Source organism: Callorhinchus milii, unplaced genomic scaffold (genome assembly GCF_018977255.1).
Source record: "Callorhinchus milii isolate IMCB2004 unplaced genomic scaffold, IMCB_Cmil_1.0 Scaffold26, whole genome shotgun sequence".
Classification (NCBI taxonomy): Eukaryota; Metazoa; Chordata; class Chondrichthyes; order Chimaeriformes; family Callorhinchidae; genus Callorhinchus; species Callorhinchus milii.
In genome coordinates, this window is record NW_024704767.1 from 1,032,501 (window position 1) to 1,044,758 (window position 12,258).

The 12,258-nt window shown below is 41.7% G+C and overlaps 1 protein-coding gene across 1 annotated transcript in view; it reads right to left on the reverse strand.

Moving 5' to 3' along the window:
• Positions 1-684: 684 nt before the first annotated feature.
• LOC103189352 (WD repeat-containing protein 72) overlaps positions 685-12,258 on the reverse strand; it is a 166,106-nt gene continuing 154,532 nt past the window's right edge. Inside the window, exon 22 of the mRNA XM_042344020.1 lies at positions 685-917. The gene's annotated coding sequence lies outside the window, so the exon portion shown is untranslated. The remainder of the gene's footprint in view (positions 918-12,258) is intronic.

The window sequence follows — 12,258 nt, forward strand, 5'->3', positions numbered from 1 at the left end:
CATCAGTGCTGTATATTCCAGAACAAAACTATGATACAAATAAAAATGCCGAGGATTTGCAATGGGGTCTCGTGTCAATTCGATTCTATTGTCTAAAGTTGCCTTTGCAGTCGAGGTCACCCGAAAGTAACCCCAATAGAATCGACCAAACAAAAATACTAGTCAGTTAGTGCAAATAATATCATTTTATATCGCCACAAAATCTGATTCAGCACATAATAATCGACTCGCTCGACCCATACAGACGCTAATTTGGAGGGGGTGGGGGTTGGGGGGGGGACACATACAAATTGAGGCCAAAACCACAATGCAATACAAATAAAAAGCAAAACATTGAGTAAAACAGTAGCATTGGACTCCATTTGGTTGGATTTTTTTTTAATCGCGTGTGACACATTTAATACAGAATTGTGTGTGGCAGTAATAGTGAGGTTTGGCTGATGATCACAGACAGTGTCAGTATTTTGAAGTGTTTTTTTTTGGGGGGGTGGGGGTGGAGGGAGAGGGGGGGGGGTGGTGGAGGGAGAGGGGGGGTGGACAGGGCTAGAGGGAGTAAGAGAAATCAACATGTTTTTTGAAATGAAATGAAATGAGATCTGGTCCAGGCCTCTGAGCTCTGACATGACTTATTCCAACCAAACGTCAGGCAGGGCTTGTGTGATGGGTAAAATGTAAGCAGCATCTTGAGCCCCGGCGTCGTCTTCGCCTCTTTTGTGGGCTGTGGAGAGTGGTCAGTTGCTGGAGGTCGTTCCTGATTGAAAAGGGGACATGTCAAAGGTGACGCTTGAAGACTCCAAAAGCCAACAGCTGCCGTTTGAGCAGATTAACCGGAGACTCTTTTTTTTGGGGAGGGGGTGGGGGTTGGGGAGGTGTGTGTGCTTTCTTTCGCCTGTTGAGCTTCTTTGCAACCTGGTTAGCTAAGAGAAAACATACATCTGTCAGTCCAAACCAACACCCCCCCCCCCCCCCCCAAAAAAAAAAACACACACACGAAACACAGAACCGCAGCCACAAAACAACTCGCTCTGCTCTTGAATCAAACCAAATCTGGACTTCCAACAAATATATATATATTTTTAAAAATGACCCTTTTATCTTCATAACCAGCCTCTGATTGCATTTTGTCCATTTCGCCCACACAACACTGTCACTCCACGTTACCGTCTATCCCGTGAAGCGCTTCGGGACGTCTCAACGACGTGATAAGGCGCTGTATCAAATGCAAGGATTATTATTATTATTATTATTATTATTATTATTATTATGATTATGATTATTGTGAATCATTTCCGATTCGCCAATTTTACGCTCATTCAGAATCTGCCAATGGAACGACTTGCAAAGAGGTGATCCATCTGTCGTCGTGAGAGTGGATGTGGTGCACCGCAAAAGCGCACGTTTCGTCGGGGGTCCTGTGGAAGGACGGGCGACAGGAATTAACAGGGGCTGAGAGTTTTAGGGCGATGGGACAGCTTTCCATTCATTGCCACCCAGGCCAGAACATTTGCAGAAACCTGGGAGCCCAAAGGCAAAGCGACTCGGTCCAATTCGGTGCGGCACCCCACCCCACCCCACCCCTCCCCTCCCCTCCCCTCCAGCTGGAAATATTTTAAACGGTTTAAAACATTCCGCATTTCAATGGTATCTGTGGCTCTGTGCACGGATGGCAATGCACAATTCAAAGCCGGCCTCAAATGGCACATTGTCGTTTTTAGTCCTCGGATTGAAAATGCTGGCCTTTTTTTTGGGTTGCAATGTATAAATGCCACCCCCCACCCCCCCCCCCCCCCCCCCACCCCACCCCAGGCATAAATTAGTAGAGCTAAACGTGCTCCCAAGTGTTGAGCCGAATGCTGTCGGTAATGAACAGCATATACATTTTGGGCTTCTTTGCAATGGGCGAAGGACCCTCCAGTCTTTGCACTTAAAGTGCATCTGTTCATATTCTCATACCGGTCGATATTTTTCATTCACACTCAACGCCTCTGCTCCTTGTAAAGGGAAAATTAGACTTTTGTTGGGATTCGCTCAAGCGAATCTTATTCGTGTTAGAACGCGAGTTTGCCCCATATGTTTTGTGACTGAATTGAACGTATAAAATGCTCGCAATCCGACGGTTCTCTCTCCTGCTCTGAAAAGACAAACCTGGGGGGGGAAAAAAGCCAGGAAAAACGCAAGGGACGAGGCGGGGATGGGGGGGGGGTTGTAAAAAAAAAGACGAGTGGCAATTAATGTAGTGGAAATAGTTATAAATACCCCTATTATTAATCTGTAATCGGGTACACATTTGTACCGACCACACCTCCTCTTACTTCTTTCTGTATGTGTTCTCTTTAACACGAACGATGCATCATTAATGGTTACTTTATTTATCAATTTGAATTTCATATTTTTTAAAAGAAACACTTGGCCTTTTAGGCACAAGGCTGCAAAAAAAAACACGCCGGTTTCAGTACTGTATTTAATTCTATTTTTATATTAAATAAAACAAGCAAAACACTTGGTGGGTAAATGTCACATTGGGTTGATGTTTCTTTGGGACATTGTTCTCTGCTTTTTTTAAAAATGTATTCCAGGAATGTGACTTTCTTTATAGATTATTTGTTTCAAATAAATGGGGAGAAATTCCACTTGGAATTAAATTTGCCCTATTTAATGTAGCATTTTGGAAACCAGAATTTTGAAAGAAAATGTTCAATTCGTCCTTAACTTTGAAGGTGGCTTTCGATAGCTCTCATTAAAAAAAATAAAACTGGCTTCAAAATTCAAGTTGCAGTTCAGAATCTGTCAAATCGCGAACGCCCTTAAACGCTCCATAAATCGTGTAAAATCTTGATATCCCCCATCCCCGAATAAAATGCGTCTGAAACGTTTATTTTTTTACGCTATGGTTAAATTTGAACACAGAGTCATTCTGCAGAGCTTTGCAAAGTATTTCGTGTTCATTTCGTTTTCCACTTGAATTTCAACCCCTCCGAACATATGCGTAATATATACATAATTATATAATTCCACTTGAATGTCACCCTTCTATTATATATATAATTTATCAGAAAGGGTGACATTCAAGTGGAATTATAAATAAATATAGATAATAATTGCACATATATTTTCTTTATGCATTCATTTAAGTATATATAAGATATATTATATATTTAGAGAGAGAGGTATTTATTCATCTGTTGCAGGAAATTGTCAGAATCCAGTGTGACAAAAAGGAGGCTACCAATTCGAGTGGTTTAACGAAGTACTCTGGGTGGGTGGGTGGGGATGGGGGGAGGGTGGAGGGTGGGGGGGGGGGAATCATGTAGTAATTGCAATTGCCTCACTAAAGACATGGTGATGCTCTGTGCAGTCCGCCACAGGATTGTAATCTGCCAGGTCTTATAGCAGAGAGAGAGAGAGAAAAAAAAACACTCAGCACACAGGCAAGGACCCAATACACAGGCGTGGGACGGTAATTTGGATCAAAGTTGCAAGTCCACACACACACACCCATCCATCCAGAAACAAGAATAGACCTCAGCGCGAAAAGTTACTGGGGTTGATCAAATGCATTACCTTCCCCCTTATTTCGCCTTTTGAGAACAGTTTGAAGAACGAGCAGAGTAGTTTCTCCCCATTAAATATTTACGCGCTAATGTCTCCTTGTTTCAAATTATTAATTAGGCGCCTTTGGTCATTTTAGGTGGGAATGCTGTCTGCCCTGGCTCTGGGAATCATTTCAAACAAATATAGCATTCTGTAATTCGAAAATTATTTGATGTCTTGCATGTCAGAGATTAACAGCTTTGAGGATCAATAATATAAAATCCACATATTGGGAGCTTATAAATGACAGGGTTATTGATAGCGGGCATGTAAGTTATTCCTCAGTATAAAATACATTAAAAATAAGTAAAACTCACAATCATCAGGGTTAAAACCTGTAAAATATATCTCGGTCGCTGGGAACACTGTAAAATATGGAGTAGGAATAGTTGGAACAGAGGGCTGTTGATAACCGGCGAGAATGTCAATCTACTCTCACTGCAATGAGATATAAGATCAATGAATATCGATACAGAAAAAATGCCATCTCTTTCTTTGGTAGGGGAAAAAAAAACAGCCTTATATCAATTTATAATCAGTGCCCGTTCATTAATTGATTGATACGATTTAAAGCAATGAACAGACCAGAAGAGGACACTTTTCTCTCTCTCTCTCTTTTAAAATGTCATTGAAATACACTTCAATAATATGAGCAGCTCAGGATACCTATTACTATTACTATTCATCCACACAGCACGACCGACCGCCCTGTTTCAGTAACATTGGTCGGATGTGCATTACAAAGTCATTCCTGCGACATTTTATTAATATTAATCTAATCTACTAACTTCCATTAGGACTTTTTTTTTCCAAATACAAGTCATATGGAGTCAGTAGACTGGAGTAATATAGGCATATACTGTCGTAATATTATAATAATAATCCTTGCATCTGTTATAGTGTATTATCACGTAGGAAAGGGCGTCTCAAAGCGCTTCCCAGGAATGAATAGTACTTAACTTAAAACTTTTATTTCGCCCGGTAGTTTTCTTTCGAATAGGAATCAAACCTAAAATAATTCAGGCACCTGCAGGATCACAGTTTGATCGCGTTTCCTTTTCTGCAATGAAATTTCATTTATTTATGTTTATGTTTTCACGAGCTATCGTTCGACGGTTTGAAACGAATGCCTGAGAAATAGTATCTTGGAAATGCTTCGGCAATCGAGAATCGGATTTACTTCTCAACTTGATGGAACTTTTCTAACTTAAAAAAGAAGCGTATTGTTTAAGTAACGTTAAGTAACTTCAAAAAGATATCTGAGGCACACAGACAGAAATAATTTGTGTGTGTGTGTGTGGGGGGGGGGGGGGGTAAAAAAAACAACTATTTTTTCCCAAATATTGGCTGATATGAACGAAACTGAACCGAGGAATAGATTATACTCTTTACTCGATTTATTTTTGACCTTCAAGCGACGTTGCAGATGTTTTAATTTCATTTGCAGTTCACTGGCGTTGGAAGGAGTCAGAAACGACTCCCGTTGTTCAGATCACCGATTTACCAATTCCAACAGAGTTGCGCTTTGGTGTTTTTTTTATATACTTTTAAAATAAACGATCTTCCTGAAGAAATTCGAAGATCCACGGTAAACACCACGGACTGCTGCAAATAAAGAACGATTTGGAAAGGGCAGGATTGTTTGACTATGTGTGTGTGTGTGTGTGTGTATTTATCCCCCCGATAAATATATAATAATATTATTATAATAATAACGACGAAATCAGCGAGAAAACTAAGGGATGGGACTTTCAATTGGGTTCAGTGATCAAGAGGCACACACAACACAGGGGGGGAAAAAGCAACACCAGCGAAAGGCGCTCTGTTGCAAAAAAAAATCTGCACGAATTGTGATGAAATGAAATCGATCGAAAATCTAAAACGCTGGGAATTAAATATCAGAGAAACACCTTTCACTGGGCGATGGAGGAATGTTGGTATGTGCCAAGAAACGTGCTACTGGGTAACTAACCACAGTTGGGCTTACTTTGGCTTAAAGGGAGTAGTTGGGCGATAGGGAACTTCAAACAAACTTAGTGAAACACTGATAAAAACCTATCGCTCATCCGACTACCAGCTCTGTACACCCCAACATACCACTCCTTTCGTTCCCGAATCGTGTCTCACACATATGAGTGTTGAACAACAAATGCAAACGTTGGACTATTACGCTTTCCATCACACAATTACTGCACAAAATATTCCTTTAACGAGTCTTGCCTTCACTGGCAAACAACTCGTGCGTCGTTGCGTGACTGCGCGCTCCGGAGTCGGGCGTTTCTGTGCAGGTTTCGCTTTGCATTTTACATTTCAAATCCCGCAAATCGTTTCGATATAACGTCGGCACAGAGAGCCACCAGAGCAAACGCGAAAGGAAAGAAAGATAGAGAGAGAAAAAATAAACCAGCCCATGTGCCAATGGGCATGAATTCACCGGAATAGCACGATCTTGATATGGCTCTCAGAAAGTGGGTTGAAAGTGAGAAAATTGGGTTGGTCTCAAAGCAACACAGAAGGGGAAGGTATTGAACGTTGTTTGAGAACAGTTGCTGACGGGATGATATGGTCTGAGAAAGCGGTTAATCTCCAGATTTTGTTATTCGTGTGGATTCTCCTCGTATCTGAGTTCTTGAAATGAACATTCCCCCCCCCCCCCACCCACCCCACCCCTGAAAAAAGCCTTTGGCACGTGTGGCTAACAATTGCCTCATTGCACCTTATGCACAATATCAACACAAATTAATGGGGCGAATGAAGGTCAAATGCCATAAGGAAACACAAACGCAAATGGCGAAAGCATCATAAATAACAAGGACTCACTAAACTAAATGCCAGGCAACCAACACCAACCCAGCAGGTAACCAGGCAAAGGATTAATGACCAATTAAATATTGTACATGGAGAAAAAAAAGGAGCAGTGGGTTTTGATGACTGTATGCATACTACACCTCCCTGGAGCTGAGATCGATGGCAAATGTCCACCTTCCCCAAGAAAATTCAACTTTTCTTTGCTTTTCACCGAACTCTATAAGCTTCTGAGCAAATCGTGGCAAACTTTTGATTGCAAGACTTCAAATGTTTCACCCTTTTGCGGCGATTCAAGACTGTTTGGGGGTCGGCGTTTCAATAGGTGACCGTTAATTTGAGTCCACCTCCCCCTTCAACACACACACACACACACACACACCCACACACACCATCACCAATTAAATCAGGGAAGAGTTCAGTTAGTTTTCAAGAGACACTTGGTGTGAAGTCAAGAGAAATGACAACGCCTCTAATCCAATCCCAACAAAACAAACAAACGAATCCACTGCACTTGATGTCGCTTTGAACAGGACTTATGCAGGTCGGCCTTTGTGTAAAGCTGTGTATGTTTTTGTTGCTGTTGGGTCAAATAAATACGTTTTTGTTGTTGTTGTTGAGTAAAATAAAATACATAAATAAACAAATAAAGTTAAATAGGATCTGAACTTGGCGCCTTGCAACATTAAAAAATTTAACACTGCGCACTTTGGACACCGCTCCCTTTAGACTAATGAAAGTCCTGATAAATAATATAGTGTTGGATGTACTGTATGTAGGCGTCTCTCTCTGTGTGTGTGTGTGTTTGCAAAGTACGATTAAACTTGTTTTGAACCAAAAGATAACTGCAAGGGAGACGGATCTTCCCCGAACAGTTGTGCAACAGCTGGGAAAACACACACAGATTTTAGGCAGCGGCTCACGATAAGAATATAATGATAATAATAATAATTATAATTAATAATATTAAATACGAGTCGCGTGTCAATGAGCTGTCGTCCCATGAACGACTGGTACATGCAAGGAAGGAAGGGAGGGAGGGAGGGAAAGGGGAAGAGATCAGAAAAGAAAGCAAGAGGCGTGTGTGAAGGCTATAACATGTTCCCTAAGTGATGTGCAACACAAGACACGTGCACAGGACCCGACAGATTAACATAAGAGAGAAAGCTGGGAGGTATTTTGCCCATTGCCTCATTTGCATGCACATTGGTTGCTTTAAAAAGCACTGGTGGGTTCAGACAGACTAGTTTTCACATGGATAACAGCATCCCTCGGTATTCACCCGTCTGACTTATTCATGGGATTATTTTTTAAAAAAAAATAAACGTAAAAGGAAAGGGCAATTGGCAAATAACACCCAACAACTTCTTACGCCTTCTGACCCCCATACTTATGTTTTCTTTTTTGATGTACCATTAAAACAGGTGGAATTTTCGCTATGTTGAGGGTCGAACATTAATGATTCCGTTGATAGGGAAAAGGTAACATAGTGGGTGGAGTGTATTTACACTAAAATGTAAAATTCTCAACTAATGCTGATCGCAAAGGACTTTTGTTGCTAATGATGTATCTATATTCCCACGACGCTTTATAGGTGGTTTATCAAACTTCCATTTATGTACTGCATTTCACACACATTTATATCAGCAAATTTAACACAGATCTGAAACTGCCTTAAATAGTACTTTCGTAAAGGATTGCCTTCTATAAAGTCTCTTCTCTTTCTCTCTCTCTCTCCCTCTCTCTCTCTCTCTCTGTCTCTCCAGATTTGTTTCGCCCACAAAATATACAGTGAATTCACTTTACATTGTATTCCTTGAAACGCGTTGAGACGTCTCAACAACGTGATAAGGCGCTATATCAAACGCAAGGATCATTATAAATACAAGGAACATGATGTCTGTTAATTCACCTCTCTCTCTCCCTCTCTCTTCTAAGCAATCCTCCTTCAAGCAATGCATAGCATTAACCCCCAACCCCCCCCCACCCCTTCCCACCTCCCACAAAGTACTCTCGTGGCTCTGATCTGATCAAGTCATGAAAGACTCCTCAAATAATGTCATCAAGCCTTACTCATTTGACAGGGAGAGCGGGCACATTTCTGACCCCCCCCCCCACCCCCACCTACGCCCACACCACCCACCAATGACTCCTTTTAATTTCCTTACAAGTGATGTTTCGTAAGTTCCTCCGACGTAGTTTGAGCGACAAGATCAAGCATGAAAGTTTTAGTGTACCACTGTCTTTAATTGCACTCTACTCGCCCATTGCATAAATAATGTGACAATAGGAAACGACTTAACTGCAGACTTCCTGACATTTATGGAACTGCAATTAAGTACAATCTGCCAAACCGAGACAACTTGTCCTTTCGTGATAATTCAAAATATGCTTTCGCCCCACAGAAATTATTCGATAACACGATCACTGGTCCCCAAGGGACAGCGCGACAAATAAACTACATTTTAAGGGAAAATAAGATTTTTTTTTTCCCCCCCCCGGTGGGGGGGAATAGAATGGGCAGGGGATGGAAACAGAGGTGAAACAATCCGAGAGGCTGTCAATGATGCAAATCGCTCCTTAATAATCTTAAGAGACATCAGCTACTTTGGACTGTATCGAGATTATTATTAACGTTACGAAAGGAAATGAGTCGGAATCGTTCAGGCCTCAGCAGAGGGTTACACTTATCAGTGTCCACAACCAATCCTTTGGTTAAGTTAATGACACATGCAAAACGATTTCCATCTGTTTTGGGGGGGGAGGCAAAATCTCACTGAATTTACCCCAGCGCATTGTCTTCGTAAAACAAAAACACACCCGTTGTAAACCTGTTGTTTCAGCCAACTATGTCCATCTATTTTCGCAGAGAAATAATTGATCACATTGCAAGTAGTTGCAGAGAAGTCTTTGTTTCAGACGGGCAACTGATATCAATAGAAATCAGATTTCTCTCATTAAAATCCTTGCCTGGAAGCCGATATGCACCCGCAGTCAGATGGGAGTTTTTTAAAATTATATATATATATATACGTATAAATAATGCAATCCATTTTGACCTAATCGCAGAGATATTGGACAACGAACGCGTTTTCAACAGTTCGGAGCGCAAGGCGCATTTTAACGCACGTCGCCCAGTCCAACATTCGCAAGTGCTCGTATCTGTGCCCTTTTGCAGTCGTGAACGCAGAATAAGAGGACAGACTAATGCGACGCGAAATCAATATTCTGGCAGTTTGATGTGTACGATTTTATAACGTTAGCCCCTATGGATGGATGGGGAAAAACTGCGGGCAATCATTCGGCTTAGGCACCTGCTCCATTGGCGAGAGGAAGATTTGATCATGTCAACCCCCCCCCACCCCCCCACCCCCTCCCAAAAAAAAGATTGGCAATATGATTTGATTGCATTTCCATATTTATCAATATTACATTTGCAAAGCACATGCACTTTCGGATAAACACAACAAAGTTCCCCCGAGGTTTCGGAAAACGACAGCTTTTTGGTTCAGGGGCGTGTAAATAAAAACAAATGCAATGGAAAACATTCGTGAAAAACATTGCACTCTCTCAGTCATTGCTGAATTTAAGCAATTTTTCCCTCCCCATCAAAACCATTGTATTTTATGTATTATTATTAATATTATTATTCTTTTTATTATTATTATTATTTAATTATTCGCCCCCCAAATTGGTGAAATTATAGCCATGGACCGATCGCGTCACTTCCTGACCCCCCCACCATTCAGAAAAAAAAGTTTTTTGGGGGGGAAGGGGGGGGGGGGGGAGGTCAAAGCAGTCCAAGGGGTTTAGAGTCAAAGGGATTTTTAGTTTGATATCTTTTCAAAGGTTCCCCCCCCCCCCAAAAAAAAAAGGATCGCCCAAGAGGCAAGTCAGGATAACACAGCCAGATGTGGAGAGGACAGGTTGCAAATAATCTGTCCCTTCCACATCTGGCTCTTCATATATATATATATATAATATATATAATATATATATATATATTTGTAAAAAACAAATCAATGGTTAATCACAATTAAAAAAAAATCCGCCAGATCAGATCGTTTAATTTTAATTTCAAGATTCATTCACACCAAGAAAAAAAAATTATCAGCGGATTTTTTTTTTTGGGGGGGGGGGGGTGGGGGGAAATGTTTTCCATCCCACATCCCCCCAAAAAAATACATATTCTCAAACTGTTTTTTCTTCCCGGATGTTGACATATAGTTATTTACAAGGGTTTAAGCGCTGACTGTATCTATTTTTTCCCCCCTTCCCTCCCCCCCACCCCCACCCCCACCCCCTCCCATCCTCCTCTCCTCTCCATCCCTCCCTCCCTCCCTCTCTCCCTCCCCAATCTCCTTACGTCCTTCCTTAACAGAGCTGTGATGCTGAGGTTTCACTATCCGTGAGACACGACGTGGCCTCTTGGAAGGTGTTTTTTTTTTTTTTGGCGTGTTTCACCCGAAAAACTCTCGTGGACGACAAATATCACTGCCAAGCAGACGATAGCTTTATGATAATCACATTCCCCTTGAATTGTCAAACTCCCTACTCGCAGACTGCGGTCAGGTCTACTTACCGAAATCCAGTGGCAAGATATATCAGCAGATTTCAGGCAATATTGCCTCTCGTTTTCTCTCTCTTTCTCCCTCTCTCTCTCTCTCTCTCTCTCACTCTCGCACACACACTCTTTCTCTCCCTCTCTCTTTTAAAAAAAAAATCCATAGACAGTCAGGTCCCTGTGAATACCCCTCAAGCAAAATATATCTGCATAATTTCAAGTGGAAGGTCTTGGTCTTAATTCTTGCTTTTTTTTTTATCTCTCTCTTTCTTTCTTTCTTTCTTTCTTTCTTTCTTTCTTTCTTTCTTTCTTTCTTTCTTTCTTTCTTTCTTTCTTTCTTTCTTTCTTTCTTTCTTTTCTTTCTTTTCTTTCTATCTCCCTCTCTCTCTCTCTCTCTCTTTTTGGTGGGTGAAATGGAGCAGAGAGAGAAAGAGAGAGGGGAAAAAAAAGTTTTATCGGGAAGTGACAGCTTATCCAGGGATCCAGGCTCGCAGACAGCCGGACAGAGAGAGGGAGAGAGAGAGAGAGAGAGAAGAAAAAAAAACACACACCATCTCAAGACTCCACTTTTCCCCCTTTGGTCCATCGTTAAGAGTTCTGCAGAAAGATCAGGACCTCTCTCACACATTCTCTCACTCTCTCTCTCTCTCTGTGTGTGTGTGTGTATGTGTGTGTGTGTGTGTGTCTCTCTCTCTCCCTCTCCATTGCCCCTCTCCCGAAAATCAAGCACCACCGACGACGACGACGACAACAACAACAACAACAACCCCCCCCCCCACCCCCCCAAAAAAAAAAGAGGCACATAAAGCAGAATAAAAATAACAGAAAGCCACCCAGGTTCTCTCCATTGCCTTGTCTCTATGGGCAGCTGGTTTCGCCCGGTATATCCTCGCATTTGGAGATGCTACTTGCATTTGAATAGGTCTGGCTTGTTATGTACCTCGATGGGTATGAAAGGGAATCAGTATGCAAATTGTTTCAGTTGCAATCGAAAGGTTCGATCTGAACGAGCTGGCGAACGGAAGTTGATGTCAGCTATCTCTGCATTTTTAAGCCTCTGCATTTGTCTAAACACATCAGAGCCCCATTTGGCGAATGCTTTTTAAGTTCTCGTTAATTAAAAAAAAATGCACACACACACACATGCACACGGTGGCAACACGACAGACAGGCTTTTTTTTTTTCACCCCCCCCCCCCCCACTGGAGCTTTAACGTCAGTGGCTTTCACGCAATTATTATTCTGCAGGTGTTGTTTTGCGACCCGCAATGGGTGCTTTTTTTTTTCGTGCAATTTGGA